Genomic DNA, 22,801 nt, shown 5'->3' on the forward strand with positions numbered 1-22,801 from the left:
CCTAACCCTCTGTACTTTGGTCTATATTGATGCGGGACATAGACAGCCAGCTGATGACCAATCCATTAGTGCAATGGATGGCTGGAAGCATTTGTCTTTGCCTTTGCAATACCACAGAAGCAATGCATGGTCAATGTACAGCAATGACACACCTGTGTGAACAGCCAGGAGACCCCCCCCCCCATGTTATGTTACATAGTTACATAGTTAGTACGGTCGAAAAAAGACATATGTCCATCAAGTTCAACCAGGGAATTAAGGGGTAGGGGTGTGGCGCGATATTGGGGAAGGGATGAGATTTTATATTTCTTCATAAGCATTAATCTTATTTTGTCAATTAGGAACATTCAGCACCCACCCGCTATCAAGGCAGCTGCCTATCATGTCATGCCCTACCTGCACAGGTGTGCTGGCTACTCAAATGATCCAATTAAGGAGGCAATTTAGTCAGCAGCAGCAGAAGTCCTGTGCCTGGACGCTCCAACAGCGGCCAGACACAAGCAGAAGCAGAAGCAGCAGAAGCAGCAGCAGCACCACCTTTTGTTTTTTGGCTGCAGCAGCAGCAAGGCCCACAGGGCTGGCTAGCTGGCTAGCCAGCAAGCAGGTAGCAATGAAAGTAGGAATCTTTCTTTTTAACCCTGTAAGGGGGTGGTGCACTGTACCCGAAGATACTGCCATATCGGGTCAATGCATAGGGCGACGGAAGCAAGCTTCGAAATCGGCCCCCGTTCTCAAAAATCCATTTAATATATGGTCCCCAGATAGGGGACGTATCAGATATTAAACTGATAAGAACAGATACTACACTTGATCTTAGCCAAAAGGCCGAGAAGCGATAACCGTGAAAGGGGCGGGCCCAACAAGGTGCCCTTCATGGGCACTATCACTGCTTGCTGTCAGGGAGGCTGCCAGACAATTTTCCATGCACACTCTGGGCTGGGGGGCAGTCAACCACCAGTACACACAGCAGAACCTAAACCCATACCATTATTGCTAAGCAGCAAGACAGGGGCCCATTGCACTCCCACGGGGCCTTTTTAAATGCAATCCATAACCCGGATTTGCCAGGAACCCTTCTTACTCCTCCTACTTGCATGTGACACTGGGCTTAGGATCTGCATAGGAAACACACACACAAGCACACACCTACCTTTGTTGCCTGCAGATGCCTCCTTGGCTGTCCCCAAACGGTATCAAACCAACACCCACGGGAAGCTGTAAGCATAGAGGACATGCCTGCACCCCATTGGACTTACCTGTGTGGGTTAAACCCGGGTTATTTGACAACCTATGGCGGTGATGGTTCTGCTCAGGCAGAGCAGTGCTGATGCTCCTCATAAAGCTGTCGCTGCTGTGAAGGTTCTAGGTGACATCACAAATCCCTATGGTTACATACACAACAAAGCTGGGTTGTTGTTGTTTACACTCTGCAAGGCCTGTGGAAGTGAGTGACATCATAGCACTGTAGTTCTGAGGGTTCTAGATGGATGCAACAATCTCCTGTTGCTTCTATGAAGGCCATAATAGACGACATCACCAAACAGCTCCATAGTCACATACACAGCAAAGGAGAGATGTTGTTTACACCTAGTGATGTCAGTGGTATTGAGTGACATCACAGCACAGTGCTAAGGCTCCTGGGCCTGGACACAGCAGCGGCTGCAATATCTCAACGGAGAATACGTTTATATATGTGTGTGTGTGCGCGTATATATATATATATATATATATATATATATATATATATATATATATATATTTCTCCGCCGAAATCACTTTTAAACCCATTTCCACCTTTTTTTCCCTTCTCTTCCTCTTACTTTTTTTTCACGTTTTTTTACGTTTTTCTCCTTTTCGCCTCTTTTCTGGGCGTATTATTCTTCTTTTTCTTCTTTTTTTCGTCTAATGCATACCCCATCAGTGCAGCAATGCTTATTCAATACCGCCAGCAGATGGAGACACTGGGGGATAATTTTCTAAGGATTTATACTGATTTTTCCTGTCTGAATTTGTCGCACAGAAAGTTGCAGGCCAAATATGTGTGACATTTCTGCGACTTTAGCTTCTAGAGCATTTTTACAACATTATACATAGGTGCTGAATACATAAAAAGCGACTGTTCAGCGACAGACAAGTCGCATCGGCTGAAAGTAGGCCAGAATGTCAGTCCATGTTGGAGCAGGTTTAGATACAGTCTAAAGTATAGATCTCAAAGTCTGTGCACAGAATTTAGCAAGGGCCTCGCACCTTCTGATGCATCAGGTAGGTGCACAATAGCATAGCCTAACCCTCTGTACTTTGGTCTATATTGATGCGGGACATAGACAGCCAGCTGATGACCAATCCATTAGTGCAATGGATGGCTGGAAGCATTTGTCTTTGCCTTTGCAATACCACAGAAGCAATGCATGGTCAATGTACAGCAATGACACACCTGTGTGAACAGCCAGGAGACCCCCCCCCCCCCCCATGTTATGTTACATAGTTACATAGTTAGTACGGTCGAAAAAAGACATATGTCCATCAAGTTCAACCAGGGAATTAAGGGGTAGGGGTGTGGCGCGATATTGGGGAAGGGATGAGATTTTATATTTCTTCATAAGCATTAATCTTATTTTGTCAATTAGGAACATTCAGCACCCACCCGCTATCAAGGCAGCTGCCTATCATGTCATGCCCTACCTGCACAGGTGTGCTGGCTACTCAAATGATCCAATTAAGGAGGCCATTTAGTCAGCAGCAGCAGAAGTCCTGTGCCTGGACGCTCCAACAGCGGCCAGACACAAGCAGAAGCAGAAGCAGCAGAAGCAGCAGCAGCACCACCTTTTGTTTTTTGGCTGCAGCAGCAGCAAGGCCCACAGGGCTGGCTAGCTGGCTAGCCAGCAAGCAGGTAGCAATGAAAGTAGGAATCTTTCTTTTTAACCCTGTAAGGGGGTGGTGCACTGTACCCGAAGATACTGCCATATCGGGTCAATGCATAGGGCGACGGAAGCAAGCTTCGAAATCGGCCCCCGTTCTCAAAAATCCATTTAATATATGGTCCCCAGATAGGGGACGTATCAGATATTAAACTGATAAGAACAGATACTACACTTGATCTTAGCCAAAAGGCCGAGAAGCGATAACCGTGAAAGGGGCGGGCCCAACAAGGTGCCCTTCATGGGCACTATCACTGCTTGCTGTCAGGGAGGCTGCCAGACAATTTTCCATGCACACTCTGGGCTGGGGGGCAGTCAACCACCAGTACACACAGCAGAACCTAAACCCATACCATTATTGCTAAGCAGCAAGACAGGGGCCCATTGCACTCCCACGGGGCCTTTTTAAATGCAATCCATAACCCGGATTTGCCAGGAACCCTTCTTACTCCTCCTACTTGCATGTGACACTGGGCTTAGGATCTGCATAGGAAACACACACACAAGCACACACCTACCTTTGTTGCCTGCAGATGCCTCCTTGGCTGTCCCCAAACGGTATCAAACCAACACCCACGGGAAGCTGTAAGCATAGAGGACATGCCTGCACCCCATTGGACTTACCTGTGTGGGTTAAACCCGGGTTATTTGACAACCTATGGCGGTGATGGTTCTGCTCAGGCAGAGCAGTGCTGATGCTCCTCATAAAGCTGTCGCTGCTGTGAAGGTTCTAGGTGACATCACAAATCCCTATGGTTACATACACAACAAAGCTGGGTTGTTGTTGTTTACACTCTGCAAGGCCTGTGGAAGTGAGTGACATCATAGCACTGTAGTTCTGAGGGTTCTAGATGGATGCAACAATCTCCTGTTGCTTCTATGAAGGCCATAATAGACGACATCACCAAACAGCTCCATAGTCACATACACAGCAAAGGAGAGATGTTGTTTACACCTAGTGATGTCAGTGGTATTGAGTGACATCACAGCACAGTGCTAAGGCTCCTGGGCCTGGACACAGCAGCGGCTGCAATATCTCAACGGAGAATACGTTTATATATATGTGTGTGTGTGCGCGTATATATATATATATATATATATATATATATATATATATATATATATTTCTCCGCCGAAATCACTTTTAAACCCATTTCCACCTTTTTTTCCCTTCTCTTCCTCTTACTTTTTTTTCACGTTTTTTTACGTTTTTCTCCTTTTCGCCTCTTTTCTGGGCGTATTATTCTTCTTTTTCTTCTTTTTTTTCGTCTAATGCATACCCCATCAGTGCAGCAATGCTTATTCAATACCGCCAGCAGATGGAGACACTGGGGGATAATTTTCTAAGGATTTATACTGATTTTTCCTGTCTGAATTTGTCGCACAGAAAGTTGCAGGCCAAATATGTGTGACATTTCTGCGACTTTAGCTTCTAGAGCATTTTTACAACATTATACATAGGTGCTGAATACATAAAAAGCGACTGTTCAGCGACAGACAAGTCGCATCGGCTGAAAGTAGGCCAGAATGTCAGTCCATGTTGGAGCAGGTTTAGATACAGTCTAAAGTATAGATCTCAAAGTCTGTGCACAGAATTTAGCAAGGGCCTCGCACCTTCTGATGCATCAGGTAGGTGCACAATAGCATAGCCTAACCCTCTGTACTTTGGTCTATATTGATGCGGGACATAGACAGCCAGCTGATGACCAATCCATTAGTGCAATGGATGGCTGGAAGCATTTGTCTTTGCCTTTGCAATACCACAGAAGCAATGCATGGTCAATGTACAGCAATGACACACCTGTGTGAACAGCCAGGAGACCCCCCCCCCCCCCCCCATGTTATGTTACATAGTTACATAGTTAGTACGGTCGAAAAAAGACATATGTCCATCAAGTTCAACCAGGGAATTAAGGGGTAGGGGTGTGGCGCGATATTGGGGAAGGGATGAGATTTTATATTTCTTCATAAGCATTAATCTTATTTTGTCAATTAGGAACATTCAGCACCCACCCGCTATCAAGGCAGCTGCCTATCATGTCATGCCCTACCTGCACAGGTGTGCTGGCTACTCAAATGATCCAATTAAGGAGGCCATTTAGTCAGCAGCAGCAGAAGTCCTGTGCCTGGACGCTCCAACAGCGGCCAGACACAAGCAGAAGCAGAAGCAGCAGAAGCAGCAGCAGCACCACCTTTTGTTTTTTGGCTGCAGCAGCAGCAAGGCCCACAGGGCTGGCTAGCTGGCTAGCCAGCAAGCAGGTAGCAATGAAAGTAGGAATCTTTCTTTTTAACCCTGTAAGGGGGTGGTGCACTGTACCCGAAGATACTGCCATATCGGGTCAATGCATAGGGCGACGGAAGCAAGCTTCGAAATCGGCCCCCGTTCTCAAAAATCCATTTAATATATGGTCCCCAGATAGGGGACGTATCAGATATTAAACTGATAAGAACAGATACTACACTTGATCTTAGCCAAAAGGCCGAGAAGCGATAACCGTGAAAGGGGCGGGCCCAACAAGGTGCCCTTCATGGGCACTATCACTGCTTGCTGTCAGGGAGGCTGCCAGACAATTTTCCATGCACACTCTGGGCTGGGGGGCAGTCAACCACCAGTACACACAGCAGAACCTAAACCCATACCATTATTGCTAAGCAGCAAGACAGGGGCCCATTGCACTCCCACGGGGCCTTTTTAAATGCAATCCATAACCCGGATTTGCCAGGAACCCTTCTTACTCCTCCTACTTGCATGTGACACTGGGCTTAGGATCTGCATAGGAAACACACACACAAGCACACACCTACCTTTGTTGCCTGCAGATGCCTCCTTGGCTGTCCCCAAACGGTATCAAACCAACACCCACGGGAAGCTGTAAGCATAGAGGACATGCCTGCACCCCATTGGACTTACCTGTGTGGGTTAAACCCGGGTTATTTGACAACCTATGGCGGTGATGGTTCTGCTCAGGCAGAGCAGTGCTGATGCTCCTCATAAAGCTGTCGCTGCTGTGAAGGTTCTAGGTGACATCACAAATCCCTATGGTTACATACACAACAAAGCTGGGTTGTTGTTGTTTACACTCTGCAAGGCCTGTGGAAGTGAGTGACATCATAGGACTGTAGTTCTGAGGGTTCTAGATGGATGCAACAATCTCCTGTTGCTTCTATGAAGGCCATAATAGACGACATCACCAAACAGCTCCATAGTCACATACACAGCAAAGGAGAGATGTTGTTTACACCTAGTGATGTCAGTGGTATTGAGTGACATCACAGCACAGTGCTAAGGCTCCTGGGCCTGGACACAGCAGCGGCTGCAATATCTCAACGGAGAATACGTTTATATATATGTGTGTGTGTGCGCGTATATATATATATATATATATATATATATATATATATATTTCTCCGCCGAAATCACTTTTAAACCCATTTCCACCTTTTTTTCCCTTCTCTTCCTCTTACTTTTTTTTCACATTTTTTTACGTTTTTCTCCTTTTCGCCTCTTTTCTGGGCGTATTATTCTTCTTTTTCTTCTTTTTTTTCGTCTAATGCATACCCCATCAGTGCAGCAATGCTTATTCAATACCGCCAGCAGATGGAGACACTGGGGGATAATTTTCTAAGGATTTATACTGATTTTTCCTGTCTGAATTTGTCGCACAGAAAGTTGCAGGCCAAATATGTGTGACATTTCTGCGACTTTAGCTTCTAGAGCATTTTTACAACATTATACATAGGTGCTGAATACATAAAAAGCGACTGTTCAGCGACAGACAAGTCGCATCGGCTGAAAGTAGGCCAGAATGTCAGTCCATGTTGGAGCAGGTTTAGATACAGTCTAAAGTATAGATCTCAAAGTCTGTGCACAGAATTTAGCAAGGGCCTCGCACCTTCTGATGCATCAGGTAGGTGCACAATAGCATAGCCTAACCCTCTGTACTTTGGTCTATATTGATGCGGGACATAGACAGCCAGCTGATGACCAATCCATTAGTGCAATGGATGGCTGGAAGCATTTGTCTTTGCCTTTGCAATACCACAGAAGCAATGCATGGTCAATGTACAGCAATGACACATCTGTGTGAACAGCCAGGAGACCCCCCCCCCCCCCCCCCCATGTTATGTTACATAGTTACATAGTTAGTACGGTCGAAAAAAGACATATGTCCATCAAGTTCAACCAGGGAATTAAGGGGTAGGGGTGTGGCGCGATATTGGGGAAGGGATGAGATTTTATATTTCTTCATAAGCATTAATCTTATTTTGTCAATTAGGAACATTCAGCACCCACCCGCTATCAAGGCAGCTGCCTATCATGTCATGCCCTACCTGCACAGGTGTGCTGGCTACTCAAATGATCCAATTAAGGAGGCCATTTAGTCAGCAGCAGCAGAAGTCCTGTGCCTGGACGCTCCAACAGCGGCCAGACACAAGCAGAAGCAGAAGCAGCAGAAGCAGCAGCAGCACCACCTTTTGTTTTTTGGCTGCAGCAGCAGCAAGGCCCACAGGGCTGGCTAGCTGGCTAGCCAGCAAGCAGGTAGCAATGAAAGTAGGAATCTTTCTTTTTAACCCTGTAAGGGGGTGGTGCACTGTACCCGAAGATACTGCCATATCGGGTCAATGCATAGGGCGACGGAAGCAAGCTTCGAAATCGGCCCCCGTTCTCAAAAATCCATTTAATATATGGTCCCCAGATAGGGGACGTATCAGATATTAAACTGATAAGAACAGATACTACACTTGATCTTAGCCAAAAGGCCGAGAAGCGATAACCGTGAAAGGGGCGGGCCCAACAAGGTGCCCTTCATGGGCACTATCACTGCTTGCTGTCAGGGAGGCTGCCAGACAATTTTCCATGCACACTCTGGGCTGGGGGGCAGTCAACCACCAGTACACACAGCAGAACCTAAACCCATACCATTATTGCTAAGCAGCAAGACAGGGGCCCATTGCACTCCCACGGGGCCTCTTTAAATGCAATCCATAACCCGGATTTGCCAGGAACCCTTCTTACTCCTCCTACTTGCATGTGACACTGGGCTTAGGATCTGCATAGGAAACACACACACAAGCACACACCTACCTTTGTTGCCTGCAGATGCCTCCTTGGCTGTCCCCAAACGGTATCAAACCAACACCCACGGGAAGCTGTAAGCATAGAGGACATGCCTGCACCCCATTGGACTTACCTGTGTGGGTTAAACCCGGGTTATTTGACAACCTATGGCGGTGATGGTTCTGCTCAGGCAGAGCAGTGCTGATGCTCCTCATAAAGCTGTCGCTGCTGTGAAGGTTCTAGGTGACATCACAAATCCCTATGGTTACATACACAACAAAGCTGGGTTGTTGTTGTTTACACTCTGCAAGGCCTGTGGAAGTGAGTGACATCATAGCACTGTAGTTCTGAGGGTTCTAGATGGATGCAACAATCTCCTGTTGCTTCTATGAAGGCCATAATAGACGACATCACCAAACAGCTCCATAGTCACATACACAGCAAAGGAGAGATGTTGTTTACACCTAGTGATGTCAGTGGTATTGAGTGACATCACAGCACAGTGCTAAGGCTCCTGGGCCTGGACACAGCAGCGGCTGCAATATCTCAACGGAGAATACGTTTATATATATGTGTGTGTGTGCGCGTATATATATATATATATATATATATATATATATATATATATATTTCTCCGCCGAAATCACTTTTAAACCCATTTCCACCTTTTTTTCCCTTCTCTTCCTCTTACTTTTTTTTCACATTTTTTTACGTTTTTCTCCTTTTCGCCTCTTTTCTGGGCGTATTATTCTTCTTTTTCTTCTTTTTTTTCGTCTAATGCATACCCCATCAGTGCAGCAATGCTTATTCAATACCGCCAGCAGATGGAGACACTGGGGGATAATTTTCTAAGGATTTATACTGATTTTTCCTGTCTGAATTTGTCGCACAGAAAGTTGCAGGCCAAATATGTGTGACATTTCTGCGACTTTAGCTTCTAGAGCATTTTTACAACATTATACATAGGTGCTGAATACATAAAAAGCGACTGTTCAGCAACAGACAAGTCGCATCGGCTGAAAGTAGGCCAGAATGTCAGTCCATGTTGGAGCAGGTTTAGATACAGTCTAAAGTATAGATCTCAAAGTCTGTGCACAGAATTTAGCAAGGGCCTCGCACCTTCTGATGCATCAGGTAGGTGCACAATAGCATAGCCTAACCCTCTGTACTTTGGTCTATATTGATGCGGGACATAGACAGCCAGCTGATGACCAATCCATTAGTGCAATGGATGGCTGGAAGCATTTGTCTTTGCCTTTGCAATACCACAGAAGCAATGCATGGTCAATGTACAGCAATGACACATCTGTGTGAACAGCCAGGAGACCCCCCCCCCCCCCCCCATGTTATGTTACATAGTTACATAGTTAGTACGGTCGAAAAAAGACATATGTCCATCAAGTTCAACCAGGGAATTAAGGGGTAGGGGTGTGGCGCGATATTGGGGAAGGGATGAGATTTTATATTTCTTCATAAGCATTAATCTTATTTTGTCAATTAGGAACATTCAGCACCCACCCGCTATCAAGGCAGCTGCCTATCATGTCATGCCCTACCTGCACAGGTGTGCTGGCTACTCAAATGATCCAATTAAGGAGGCCATTTAGTCAGCAGCAGCAGAAGTCCTGTGCCTGGACGCTCCAACAGCGGCCAGACACAAGCAGAAGCAGAAGCAGCAGAAGCAGCAGCAGCACCACCTTTTGTTTTTTGGCTGCAGCAGCAGCAAGGCCCACAGGGCTGGCTAGCTGGCTAGCCAGCAAGCAGGTAGCAATGAAAGTAGGAATCTTTCTTTTTAACCCTGTAAGGGGGTGGTGCACTGTACCCGAAGATACTGCCATATCGGGTCAATGCATAGGGCGACGGAAGCAAGCTTCGAAATCGGCCCCCGTTCTCAAAAATCCATTTAATATATGGTCCCCAGATAGGGGACGTATCAGATATTAAACTGATAAGAACAGATACTACACTTGATCTTAGCCAAAAGGCCGAGAAGCGATAACCGTGAAAGGGGCGGGCCCAACAAGGTGCCCTTCATGGGCACTATCACTGCTTGCTGTCAGGGAGGCTGCCAGACAATTTTCCATGCACACTCTGGGCTGGGGGGCAGTCAACCACCAGTACACACAGCAGAACCTAAACCCATACCATTATTGCTAAGCAGCAAGACAGGGGCCCATTGCACTCCCACGGGGCCTCTTTAAATGCAATCCATAACCCGGATTTGCCAGGAACCCTTCTTACTCCTCCTACTTGCATGTGACACTGGGCTTAGGATCTGCATAGGAAACACACACACAAGCACACACCTACCTTTGTTGCCTGCAGATGCCTCCTTGGCTGTCCCCAAACGGTATCAAACCAACACCCACGGGAAGCTGTAAGCATAGAGGACATGCCTGCACCCCATTGGACTTACCTGTGTGGGTTAAACCCGGGTTATTTGACAACCTATGGCGGTGATGGTTCTGCTCAGGCAGAGCAGTGCTGATGCTCCTCATAAAGCTGTCGCTGCTGTGAAGGTTCTAGGTGACATCACAAATCCCTATGGTTACATACACAACAAAGCTGGGTTGTTGTTGTTTACACTCTGCAAGGCCTGTGGAAGTGAGTGACATCATAGCACTGTAGTTCTGAGGGTTCTAGATGGATGCAACAATCTCCTCTTGCTTCTATGAAGGCCATAATAGACGACATCACCAAACAGCTCCATAGTCACATACACAGCAAAGGAGAGATGTTGTTTACACCTAGTGATGTCAGTGGTATTGAGTGACATCACAGCACAGTGCTAAGGCTCCTGGGCCTGGACACAGCAGCGGCTGCAATATCTCAACAGAGAATACGTTTATATATATGTGTGTGTGTGCGCGTATATATATATATATATATATATATATATATATATATATATATATATATTCTCCGCCGAAATCACTTTTAAACCCATTTCCACCTTTTTTTCCCTTCTCTTCCTCTTACTTTTTTTTCACGTTTTTTTACGTTTTCCTCCTTTTCGCCTCTTTTCTGGGCGTATTATTCTTCTTTTTCTTCTTTTTTTTCGTCTAATGCATACCCCATCAGTGCAGCAATGCTTATTCAATACCGCCAGCAGATGGAGACACTGGGGGATAATTTTCTAAGGATTTATACTGATTTTTCCTGTCTGAATTTGTCGCACAGAAAGTTGCAGGCCAAATATGTGTGACATTTCTGCGACTTTAGCTTCTAGAGCATTTTTACAACATTATACATAGGTGCTGAATACATAAAAAGCGACTGTTCAGCGACAGACAAGTTGCATCGGCTGAAAGTAGGCCAGAATGTCAGTCCATGTTGGAGCAGGTTTAGATACAGTCTAAAGTATAGATCTCAAAGTCTGTGCACAGAATATAGCAAGGGCCTCGCACCTTCTGATGCATCAGGTAGGTGCACAATAGCATAGCCTAACCCTCTGTACTTTGGTCTATATTGATGCGGGACATAGACAGCCAGCTGATGACCAATCCATTAGTGCAATGGATGGCTGGAAGCATTTGTCTTTGCCTTTGCAATACCACAGAAGCAATGCATGGTCAATGTACAGCAATGACACACCTGTGTGAACAGCCAGGAGACCCCCCCCCCCCATGTTATGTTACATAGTTACATAGTTAGTACGGTCGAAAAAAGACATATGTCCATCAAGTTCAACCAGGGAATTAAGGGGTAGGGGTGTGGCGCGATATTGGGGAAGGGATGAGATTTTATATTTCTTCATAAGCATTAATCTTATTTTGTCAATTAGGAACATTCAGCACCCACCCGCTATCAAGGCAGCTGCCTATCATGTCATGCCCTACCTGCACAGGTGTGCTGGCTACTCAAATGATCCAATTAAGGAGGCCATTTAGTCAGCAGCAGCAGAAGTCCTGTGCCTGGACGCTCCAACAGCGGCCAGACACAAGCAGAAGCAGAAGCAGCAGAAGCAGCAGCAGCACCACCTCTTGTTTTTTGGCTGCAGCAGCAGCAAGGCCCACAGGGCTGGCTAGCTGGCTAGCCAGCAAGCAGGTAGCAATGAAAGTAGGAATCTTTCTTTTTAACCCTGTAAGGGGGTGGTGCACTGTACCCGAAGATACTGCCATATCGGGTCAATGCATAGGGCGACGGAAGCAAGCTTCGAAATCGGCCCCCGTTCTCAAAAATCCATTTAATATATGGTCCCCAGATAGGGGACGTATCAGATATTAAACTGATAAGAACAGATACTACACTTGATCTTAGCCAAAAGGCCGAGAAGCGATAACCGTGAAAGGGGCGGGCCCAACAAGGTGCCCTTCATGGGCACTATCACTGCTTGCTGTCAGGGAGGCTGCCAGACAATTTTCCATGCACACTCTGGGCTGGGGGGCAGTCAACCACCAGTACACACAGCAGAACCTAAACCCATACCATTATTGCTAAGCAGCAAGACAGGGGCCCATTGCACTCCCACGGGGCCTTTTTAAATGCAATCCATAACCCGGATTTGCCAGGAACCCTTCTTACTCCTCCTACTTGCATGTGACACTGGGCTTAGGATCTGCATAGGAAACACACACACAAGCACACACCTACCTTTGTTGCCTGCAGATGCCTCCTTGGCTGTCCCCAAACGGTATCAAACCAACACCCACGGGAAGCTGTAAGCATAGAGGACATGCCTGCACCCCATTGGACTTACCTGTGTGGGTTAAACCCGGGTTATTTGACAACCTATGGCGGTGATGGTTCTGCTCAGGCAGAGCAGTGCTGATGCTCCTCATAAAGCTGTCGCTGCTGTGAAGGTTCTAGGTGACATCACAAATCCCTATGGTTACATACACAACAAAGCTGGGTTGTTGTTGTTTACACTCTGCAAGGCCTGTGGAAGTGAGTGACATCATAGCACTGTAGTTCTGAGGGTTCTAGATGGATGCAACAATCTCCTGTTGCTTCTATGAAGGCCATAATAGACGACATCACCAAACAGCTCCATAGTCACATACACAGCAAAGAAGAGATGTTGTTTACACCTAGTGATGTCAGTGGTATTGAGTGACATCACAGCACAGTGCTAAGGCTCCTGGGCCTGGACACAGCAGCGGCTGCAATATCTCAACGGAGAATACGTTTATATATATGTGTGTGTGTGCGCGTATATATATATATATATATATATATATATATATTTCTCCGCCGAAATCACTTTTAAACCCATTTCCACCTTTTTTTCCCTTCTCTTCCTCTTACTTTTTTTTCACGTTTTTTTACGTTTTTCTCCTTTTCGCCTCTTTTCTGGGCGTATTATTCTTCTTTTTCTTCTTTTTTTTCGTCTAATGCATACCCCATCAGTGCAGCAATGCTTATTCAATACCGCGAGCAGATGGAGACACTGGGGGATAATTTTCTAAGGATTTATACTGATTTTTCCTGTCTGAATTTGTCGCACAGAAAGTTGCAGGCCAAATATGTGTGACATTTCTGCGACTTTAGCTTCTAGAGCATTTTTACAACATTATACATAGGTGCTGAATACATAAAAAGCGACTGTTCAGCGACAGACAAGTCGCATCGGCTGAAAGTAGGCCAGAATGTCAGTCCATGTTGGAGCAGGTTTAGATACAGTCTAAAGTATAGATCTCAAAGTCTGTGCACAGAATTTAGCAAGGGCCTCGCACCTTCTGATGCATCAGGTAGGTGCACAATAGCATAGCCTAACCCTCTGTACTTTGGTCTATATTGATGCGGGACATAGACAGCCAGCTGATGACCAATCCATTAGTGCAATGGATGGCTGGAAGCATTTGTCTTTGCCTTTGCAATACCACAGAAGCAATGCATGGTCAATGTACAGCAATGACACACCTGTGTGAACAGCCAGGAGACCCCCCCCCCCCCCCCCATGTTATGTTACATAGTTACATAGTTAGTACGGTCGAAAAAAGACATATGTCCATCAAGTTCAACCAGGGAATTAAGGGGTAGGGGTGTGGCGCGATATTGGGGAAGCGATGAGATTTTATATTTCTTCATAAGCATTAATCTTATTTTGTCAATTAGGAACATTCAGCACCCACCCGCTATCAAGGCAGCTGCCTATCATGTCATGCCCTACCTGCACAGGTGTGCTGGCTACTCAAATGATCCAATTAAGGAGGCCATTTAGTCAGCAGCAGCAGAAGTCCTGTGCCTGGACGCTCCAACAGCGGCCAGACACAAGCAGAAGCAGAAGCAGCAGAAGCAGCAGCAGCACCACCTTTTGTTTTTTGGCTGCAGCAGCAGCAAGGCCCACAGGGCTGGCTAGCTGGCTGGCTAGCCAGCAAGCAGGTAGCAATGAAAGTAGGAATCTTTCTTTTTAACCCTGTAAGGGGGTGGTGCACTGTACCCGAAGATACTGTCATATCGGGTCAATGCATAGGGCGACGGAAGCAAGCTTCGAAATCGGCCCCCGTTCTCAAAAATCCATTTAATATATGGTCCCCAGATAGGGGACGTATCAGATATTAAACTGATAAGAACAGATACTACACTTGATCTTAGCCAAAAGGCCGAGAAGCGATAACCGTGAAAGGGGCGGGCCCAACAAGGTGCCCTTCATGGGCACTATCACTGCTTGCTGTCAGGGAGGCTGCCAGACAATTTTCCATGCACACTCTGGGCTGGGGGGCAGTCAACCACCAGTACACACAGCAGAACCTAAACCCATACCATTATTGCTAAGCAGCAAGACAGGGGCCCATTGCACTCCCACGGGGCCTTTTTAAATGCAATCCATAACCCGGATTTGCCAGGAACCCTTCTTACTCCTCCTACTTGCATGTGACACTGGGCTTAGGATCTGCATAGGAAACACACACACAAGCACACACCTACCTTTGTTGCCTGCAGATGCCTCCTTGGCTGTCCCCAAACGGTATCAAACCAACACCCACGGGAAGCTGTAAGCATAGAGGACATGCCTGCACCCCATTGGACTTACCTGTGTGGGTTAAACCCGGGTTATTTGACAACCTATGGCGGTGATGGTTCTGCTCAGGCAGAGCAGTGCTGATGCTCCTCATAAAGCTGTCGCTGCTGTGAAGGTTCTAGGTGACATCACAAATCCCTATGGTTACATACACAACAAAGCTGGGTTGTTGTTGTTTACACTCTGCAAGGCCTGTGGAAGTGAGTGACATCATAGCACTGTAGTTCTGAGGGTTCTAGATGGATGCAACAATCTCCTGTTGCTTCTATGAAGGCCATAATAGACGACATCACCAAACAGCTCCATAGTCACATACACAGCAAAGGAGAGATGTTGTTTACACCTAGTGATGTCAGTGGTATTGAGTGACATCACAGTACAGTGCTAAGGCTCCTGGGCCTGGACACAGCAGCGGCTGCAATATCTCAACGGAGAATACGTTTATATATATGTGTGTGTGTGCGCGTATATATATATATATATATATATATATATATATTTCTCCGCCGAAATCACTTTTAAACCCATTTCCACCTTTTTTTCCCTTCTCTTCCTCTTACTTTTTTTTCAAATTTTTTTACGTTTTTCTCCTTTTCGCCTCTTTTCTGGGCGTATTATTCTTCTTTTTCTTCTTTTTTTTCGTCTAATGCATACCCCATCAGTGCAGCAATGCTTATTCAATACCGCCAGCAGATGGAGACACTGGGGGATAATTTTCTAAGGATTTATACTGATTTTTCCTGTCTGAATTTGTCGCACAGAAAGTTGCAGGCCAAATATGTGTGACATTTCTGCGACTTTAGCTTCTAGAGCATTTTTACAACATTATACATAGGTGCTGAATACATAAAAAGCGACTGTTCAGCGACAGACAAGTCGCATCGGCTGAAAGTAGGCCAGAATGTCAGTCCATGTTGGAGCAGGTTTAGATACAGTCTAAAGTATAGATCTCAAAGTCTGTGCACAGAATTTAGCAAGGGCCTCGCACCTTCTGATGCATCAGGTAGGTGCACAATAGCATAGCCTAACCCTCTGTACTTTGGTCTATATTGATGCGGGACATAGACAGCCAGCTGATGACCAATCCATTAGTGCAATGGATGGCTGGAAGCATTTGTCTTTGCCTTTGCAATACCACAGAAGCAATGCATGGTCAATGTACAGCAATGACACATCTGTGTGAACAGCCAGGAGACCCCCCCCCCCCCCCCCATGTTATGTTACATAGTTACATAGTTAGTACGGTCGAAAAAAGACATATGTCCATCAAGTTCAACCAGGGAATTAAGGGGTAGGGGTGTGGCGCGATATTGGGGAAGGGATGAGATTTTATATTTCTTCATAAGCATTAATCTTATTTTGTCAATTAGGAACATTCAGCACCCACCCGCTATCAAGGCAGCTGCCTATCATGTCATGCCCTACCTGCACAGGTGTGCTGGCTACTCAAATGATCCAATTAAGGAGGCCATTTAGTCAGCAGCAGCAGAAGTCCTGTGCCTGGACGCTCCAACAGCGGCCAGACACAAGCAGAAGCAGAAGCAGCAGAAGCAGCAGCAGCACCACCTTTTGTTTTTTGGCTGCAGCAGCAGCAAGGCCCACAGGGCTGGCTAGCTGGCTAGCCAGCAAGCAGGTAGCAATGAAAGTAGGAATCTTTCTTTTTAACCCTGTAAGGGGGTGGTGCACTGTACCCGAAGATACTGCCATATCGGGTCAATGCATAGGGCGACGGAAGCAAGCTTCGAAATCGGCCCCCGTTCTCAAAAATCCATTTAATATATGGTCCCCAGATAGGGGACGTATCAGATATTAAACTGATAAGAACAGATACTACACTTGATCTTAGCCAAAAGGCCGAGAAGCGATAACCGTGAAAGGGGCGGGCCCAACAAGGTGCCCTTCATGGGCACTATCACTGCTTGCTGTCAGGGAGGCTGCCAGACAATTTTCCATGCACACTCTGGGCTGGGGGGCAGTCAACCACCAGTACACACAGCAGAACCTAAACCCATACCATTATTGCTAAGCAGCAAGACAGGGGCCCATTGCACTCCCACGGGGCCTCTTTAAATGCAATCCATAACCCGGATTTGCCAGGAACCCTTCTTACTCCTCCTACTTGCATGTGACACTGGGCTTAGGATCTGCATAGGAAACACACACACAAGCACACACCTACCTTTGTTGCCTGCAGATGCCTCCTTGGCTGTCCCCAAACGGTATCAAACCAACACCCACGGGAAGCTGTAAGCATAGAGGACATGCCTGCACCCCATTGGACTTACCTGTGTGGGTTAAACCCGGGTTATTTGACAACCTATGGCGGTGATGGTTCTGCTCAGGCAGAGCAGTGCTGATGCTCCTCATAAAGCTGTCGCTGCTGTGAAGGTTCTAGGTGACATCACAAATCCCTATGGTTACATACACAACAAAGCTGGGTTGTTGTTGTTTACACTCTGCAAGGCCTGTGGAAGTGAGTGACATCATAGCACTGTAGTTCTGAGGGTTCTAGATGGATGCAACAATCTCCTCTTGCTTCTATGAAGGCCATAATAGACGACATCACCAAACAGCTCCATAGTCACATACACAGCAAAGGAGAGATGTTGTTTACACCTAGTGATGTCAGTGGTATTGAGTGACATCACAGCACAGTGCTAAGGCTCCTGGGCCTGGACACAGCAGCGGCTGCAATATCTCAACAGAGAATACGTTTATATATATGTGTGTGTGTGCGCGTATATATATATATATATATATATATATATATATATATATATATATATATTTCTCCGCCGAAATCACTTTTAAACCCATTTCCACCTTTTTTTCCCTTCTCTTCCTCTTACTTTTTTTTCACGTTTTTTTACGTTTTCCTCCTTTTCGCCTCTTTTCTGGGCGTATTATTCTTCTTTTTCTTCTTTTTTTTCGTCTAATGCATACCCCATCAGTGCAGCAATGCTTATTCAATACCGCCAGCAGATGGAGACACTGGGGGATAATTTTCTAAGGATTTATACTCATTTTTCCTGTCTGAATTTGTCGCACAGAAAGTTGCAGGCCAAATATGTGTGACATTTCTGCGACTTTAGCTTCTAGAGCATTTTTACAACATTATACATAGGTGCTGAATACATAAAAAGCGACTGTTCAGCGACAGACAAGTCGCATCGGCTGAAAGTAGGCCAGAATGTCAGTCCATGTTGGAGCAGGTTTAGATACAGTCTAAAGTATAGATCTCAAAGTCTGTGCACAGAATATAGCAAGGGCCTCGCACCTTCTGATGCATCAGGTAGGTGCACAATAGCATAGCCTAACCCTCTGTACTTTGGTCTATATTGATGCGGGACATAGACAGCCAGCTGATGACCAATCCATTAGTGCAATGGATGGCTGGAAGCATTTGTCTTTGCCTTTGCAATACCACAGAAGCAATGCATGGTCAATGTACAGCAATGACACACCTGTGTGAACAGCCAGGAGACCCCCCCCCCCCCATGTTATGTTACATAGTTACATAGTTAGTACGGTCGAAAAAAGACATATGTCCATCAAGTTCAACCAGGGAATTAAGGGGTAGGGGTGTGGCGCGATATTGGGGAAGGGATGAGATTTTATATTTCTTCATAAGCATTAATCTTATTTTGTCAATTAGGAACATTCAGCACCCACCCGCTATCAAGGCAGCTGCCTATCATGTCATGCCCTACCTGCACAGGTGTGCTGGCTACTCAAATGATCCAATTAAGGAGGCCATTTAGTCAGCAGCAGCAGAAGTCCTGTGCCTGGACGCTCCAACAGCGGCCAGACACAAGCAGAAGCAGCAGAAGCAGCAGCAGCACCACCTCTTGTTTTTTGGCTGCAGCAGCAGCAAGGCCCACAGGGCTGGCTAGCTGGCTAGCCAGCAAGCAGGTAGCAATGAAAGTAGGAATCTTTCTTTTTAACCCTGTAAGGGGGTGGTGCACTGTACCCGAAGATACTGCCATATCGGGTCAATGCATAGGGCGACGGAAGCAAGCTTCGAAATCGGCCCCCGTTCTCAAAAATCCATTTAATATATGGTCCCCAGATAGGGGACGTATCAGATATTAAACTGATAAGAACAGATACTACACTTGATCTTAGCCAAAAGGCCGAGAAGCGATAACCGTGAAAGGGGCGGGCCCAACAAGGTGCCCTTCATGGGCACTATCACTGCTTGCTGTCAGGGAGGCTGCCAGACAATTTTCCATGCACACTCTGGGCTGGGGGGCAGTCAACCACCAGTACACACAGCAGAACCTAAACCCATACCATTATTGCTAAGCAGCAAGACAGGGGCCCATTGCACTCCCACGGGGCCTTTTTAAATGCAATCCATAACCCGGATTTGCCAGGAACCCTTCTTACTCCTCCTACTTGCATGTGACACTGGGCTTAGGATCTGCATAGGAAACACACACACAAGCACACACCTACCTTTGTTGCCTGCAGATGCCTCCTTGGCTGTCCCCAAACGGTATCAAACCAACACCCACGGGAAGCTGTAAGCATAGAGGACATGCCTGCACCCCATTGGACTTACCTGTGTGGGTTAAACCCGGGTTATTTGACAACCTATGGCGGTGATGGTTCTGCTCAGGCAGAGCAGTGCTGATGCTCCTCATAAAGCTGTCGCTGCTGTGAAGGTTCTAGGTGACATCACAAATCCCTATGGTTACATACACAACAAAGCTGGGTTGTTGTTGTTTACACTCTGCAAGGCCTGTGGAAGTGAGTGACATCATAGCACTGTAGTTCTGAGGGTTCTAGATGGATGCAACAATCTCCTGTTGCTTCTATGAAGGCCATAATAGACGACATCACCAAACAGCTCCATAGTCACATACACAGCAAAGGAGAGATGTTGTTTACACCTAGTGATGTCAGTGGTATTGAGTGACATCACAGCACAGTGCTAAGGCTCCTGGGCCTGGACACAGCAGCGGCTGCAATATCTCAACGGAGAATACGTTTATATATATGTGTGTGTGTGCGCGTATATATATATATATATATATATATATATATATATATATATATATATTTCTCCGCCGAAATCACTTTTAAACCCATTTCCACCTTTTTTTCCCTTCTCTTCCTCTTACTTTTTTTTCACGTTTTTTTACGTTTTTCTCCTTTTCGCCTCTTTTCTGGGCGTATTATTCTTCTTTTTCTTCTTTTTTTTCGTCTAATGCATACCCCATCAGTGCAGCAATGCTTATTCAATACCGCCAGCAGATGGAGACACTGGGGGATAATTTTCTAAGGATTTATACTGATTTTTCCTGTCTGAATTTGTCGCACAGAAAGTTGCAGGCCAAATATGTGTGACATTTCTGCGACTTTAGCTTCTAGAGCATTTTTACAACATTATACATAGGTGCTGAATACATAAAAAGCGACTGTTCAGCGACAGACAAGTCGCATCGGCTGAAAGTAGGCCAGAATGTCAGTCCATGTTGGAGCAGGTTTAGATACAGTCTAAAGTATAGATCTCAAAGTCTGTGCACAGAATTTAGCAAGGGCCTCGCACCTTCTGATGCATCAGGTAGGTGCACAATAGCATAGCCTAACCCTCTGTACTTTGGTCTATATTGATGCGGGACATAGACAGCCAGCTGATGACCAATCCATTAGTGCAATGGATGGCTGGAAGCATTTGTCTTTGCCTTTGCAATACCACAGAAGCAATGCATGGTCAATGTACAGCAATGACACACCTGTGTGAACAGCCAGGAGACCCCCCCCCCCCCCCATGTTATGTTACATAGTTACATAGTTAGTACGGTCGAAAAAAGACATATGTCCATCAAGTTCAACCAGGGAATTAAGGGGTAGGGGTGTGGCGCGATATTGGGGAAGCGATGAGATTTTATATTTCTTCATAAGCATTAATCTTATTTTGTCAATTAGGAACATTCAGCACCCACCCGCTATCAAGGCAGCTGCCTATCATGTCATGCCCTACCTGCACAGGTGTGCTGGCTACTCAAATGATCCAATTAAGGAGGCCATTTAGTCAGCAGCAGCAGAAGTCCTGTGCCTGGACGCTCCAACAGCGGCCAGACACAAGCAGAAGCAGAAGCAGCAGAAGCAGCAGCAGCACCACCTTTTGTTTTTTGGCTGCAGCAGCAGCAAGGCCCACAGGGCTGGCTAGCTGGCTGGCTAGCCAGCAAGCAGGTAGCAATGAAAGTAGGAATCTTTCTTTTTAACCCTGTAAGGGGGTGGTGCACTGTACCCGAAGATACTGTCATATCGGGTCAATGCATAGGGCGACGGAAGCAAGCTTCGAAATCGGCCCCCGTTCTCAAAAATCCATTTAATATATGGTCCCCAGATAGGGGACGTATCAGATATTAAACTGATAAGAACAGATTTTTTGATTGAAAGAGCTTTATTTTCCGTTCAGTCATTACAAGTCGTACAATAAATTACAGTCACACAAAGCATGATAGTACAATACACAGCAAAGGTTCCCTAAGCTATACATCGCACACCATGCTACTCTAACATTCAGCTCAATCCTGCAATAGAAAAGCACAAGAGATCAAACAAAAACCAAATAATACAATCTGTGATCGGGGTAGGGGTGTGGGCGACTATGTGGGGGTAGGGAGGGGGCGGATCACAGGGCCAAACTGTTGGGCTGTATCTTCAGGGAGACATGGGAGAAGGAGAGGGGTCTTCACTCCTCTTCTTCCTCATCAACGGCCGAGCTGTCCAAGATGGAATAGTCTCTAAGCAGGTTCTTGATGAACCTGCGGCAGTCCCGGACGGACATGTTTTCCCTGTTGATCACGAGGCGGTTCCTGGAGAGCCACACTGCGTCCTTAAAACAGTTCATAAGGCGCCAGGCCTCCTGGATGGCCTCCACGTCGTGGGTCCCAGGGAACAGGCCGTAAAGCACCGAATGGTACGATAGGCAGCTCCTGGGCACTGAGTCTCTGAGTTCCTGTTCTAGGGCGTCCAACAGACCCTGTGCAAAGGGGCACTGCCAAAACACGTGGAAAGATGTTTCCTCCACGTAGGGGCAACGGGGGCAGTACCGGGTCTTGCACAGGTTGCGGGCATGCATGAATGACCTGAGAGAGAGACCTCCCATGACGGCCATCCACGACAAGTCCTTGTGTCCATTGGTAAGCCGCTTTGAGGCCACATTGTTCCAAACTGTCTCTGCAGTGGCTGCGGGGAGTCCCGGAACCAGCTCGGTCGAGTCCTTAGCTCGGATGAGCTTGTGGATTGTCTTTGGCTTCCATAGGTCTGGTTTCAGTCCTTCCAGCTGGTGCTCCCTCACAAACCGGACAACATCCCCATAGAACCAGGGAGTGTTCCAGTTGTAAGGGATGGAGCTGTCCCACTTGTCCCAGCCCAGCTGTCTCCAGAGGGGCATGAGAAGCAAGCGAGACATGGACCTGCCCGCTGAGCCAGTCTTTTCTACAAGAGTCCGCTGCACCGTGACACATGCAAAGGAGGCCCTCAGCAGAGCGGGGATGTCGGGTATTCCCTTCCCACCCTTGCGGGGTTCCTTGTACATCACGGTCCTCTTGACTCTGTCCATTTTGCCCCAGACGAAGCCAAACACTGTCCGGGTGATGGCCTTGCAAACGGTGGTATGGGGAGGCCAGGCCTGTGCGGTATATTGGAGCACAGGCAAAACTTCACTCCGCAGGACAAGTGCCTTGCCTTCCATCGTGAGCTTTCTGGAGCTCCACAGTCCGATCTTCGAGTTTATCCTTCCTAGTCGGTCTTGCCAAGACTTAAGGGCCGCTCCTTCCTTCCCGAACCAGACTCCAAGAATTTGAATGAAGTCCGGCTTAACGGCAAAGGGGAAGGGGGCGG

At 46.7% G+C, this 22,801-nt stretch overlaps 9 non-coding genes and 1 pseudogene across 9 annotated transcripts; all 10 read right to left on the reverse strand.

The window, feature by feature from the left end:
• Positions 1-646: 646 nt before the first annotated feature.
• Positions 647-837, reverse strand: LOC130339748 (U2 spliceosomal RNA). The gene has a single exon (XR_008880041.1). It is a non-coding gene; the product is annotated as a U2 spliceosomal RNA (small nuclear RNA).
• Positions 838-2,932: 2,095 nt separating this feature from the next.
• On the reverse strand, positions 2,933-3,123 carry LOC130339749 (U2 spliceosomal RNA). The gene has a single exon (XR_008880042.1). It is a non-coding gene; the product is annotated as a U2 spliceosomal RNA (small nuclear RNA).
• A 2,096-nt stretch (positions 3,124-5,219) lies between these two features.
• On the reverse strand, positions 5,220-5,410 carry LOC130339750 (U2 spliceosomal RNA). Its single transcript, XR_008880043.1, has one exon. It is a non-coding gene; the product is annotated as a U2 spliceosomal RNA (small nuclear RNA).
• Positions 5,411-7,500: 2,090 nt separating this feature from the next.
• LOC130339752 (U2 spliceosomal RNA) lies at positions 7,501-7,691 on the reverse strand. The gene has a single exon (XR_008880045.1). It is a non-coding gene; the product is annotated as a U2 spliceosomal RNA (small nuclear RNA).
• A 2,092-nt stretch (positions 7,692-9,783) lies between these two features.
• On the reverse strand, positions 9,784-9,974 carry LOC130339753 (U2 spliceosomal RNA). The gene has a single exon (XR_008880046.1). It is a non-coding gene; the product is annotated as a U2 spliceosomal RNA (small nuclear RNA).
• A 2,092-nt stretch (positions 9,975-12,066) lies between these two features.
• On the reverse strand, positions 12,067-12,257 carry LOC130339754 (U2 spliceosomal RNA). The gene has a single exon (XR_008880047.1). It is a non-coding gene; the product is annotated as a U2 spliceosomal RNA (small nuclear RNA).
• A 2,086-nt stretch (positions 12,258-14,343) lies between these two features.
• On the reverse strand, positions 14,344-14,534 carry LOC130339692 (U2 spliceosomal RNA). Its single transcript, XR_008880000.1, has one exon. It is a non-coding gene; the product is annotated as a U2 spliceosomal RNA (small nuclear RNA).
• Positions 14,535-16,616: 2,082 nt separating this feature from the next.
• LOC130339755 (U2 spliceosomal RNA) lies at positions 16,617-16,807 on the reverse strand. The gene has a single exon (XR_008880048.1). It is a non-coding gene; the product is annotated as a U2 spliceosomal RNA (small nuclear RNA).
• Positions 16,808-18,895: 2,088 nt separating this feature from the next.
• Positions 18,896-19,086, reverse strand: LOC130339757 (U2 spliceosomal RNA). Its single transcript, XR_008880049.1, has one exon. It is a non-coding gene; the product is annotated as a U2 spliceosomal RNA (small nuclear RNA).
• A 2,098-nt stretch (positions 19,087-21,184) lies between these two features.
• LOC130339700 (U2 spliceosomal RNA) lies at positions 21,185-21,358 on the reverse strand (annotated as a pseudogene).
• Positions 21,359-22,801: the final 1,443 nt, after the last annotated feature.

The sequence above is a fragment of the Hyla sarda genome, unplaced genomic scaffold (assembly GCF_029499605.1).
Source record: "Hyla sarda isolate aHylSar1 unplaced genomic scaffold, aHylSar1.hap1 scaffold_551, whole genome shotgun sequence".
NCBI lineage: Eukaryota > Metazoa > Chordata > Amphibia > Anura > Hylidae > Hyla > Hyla sarda.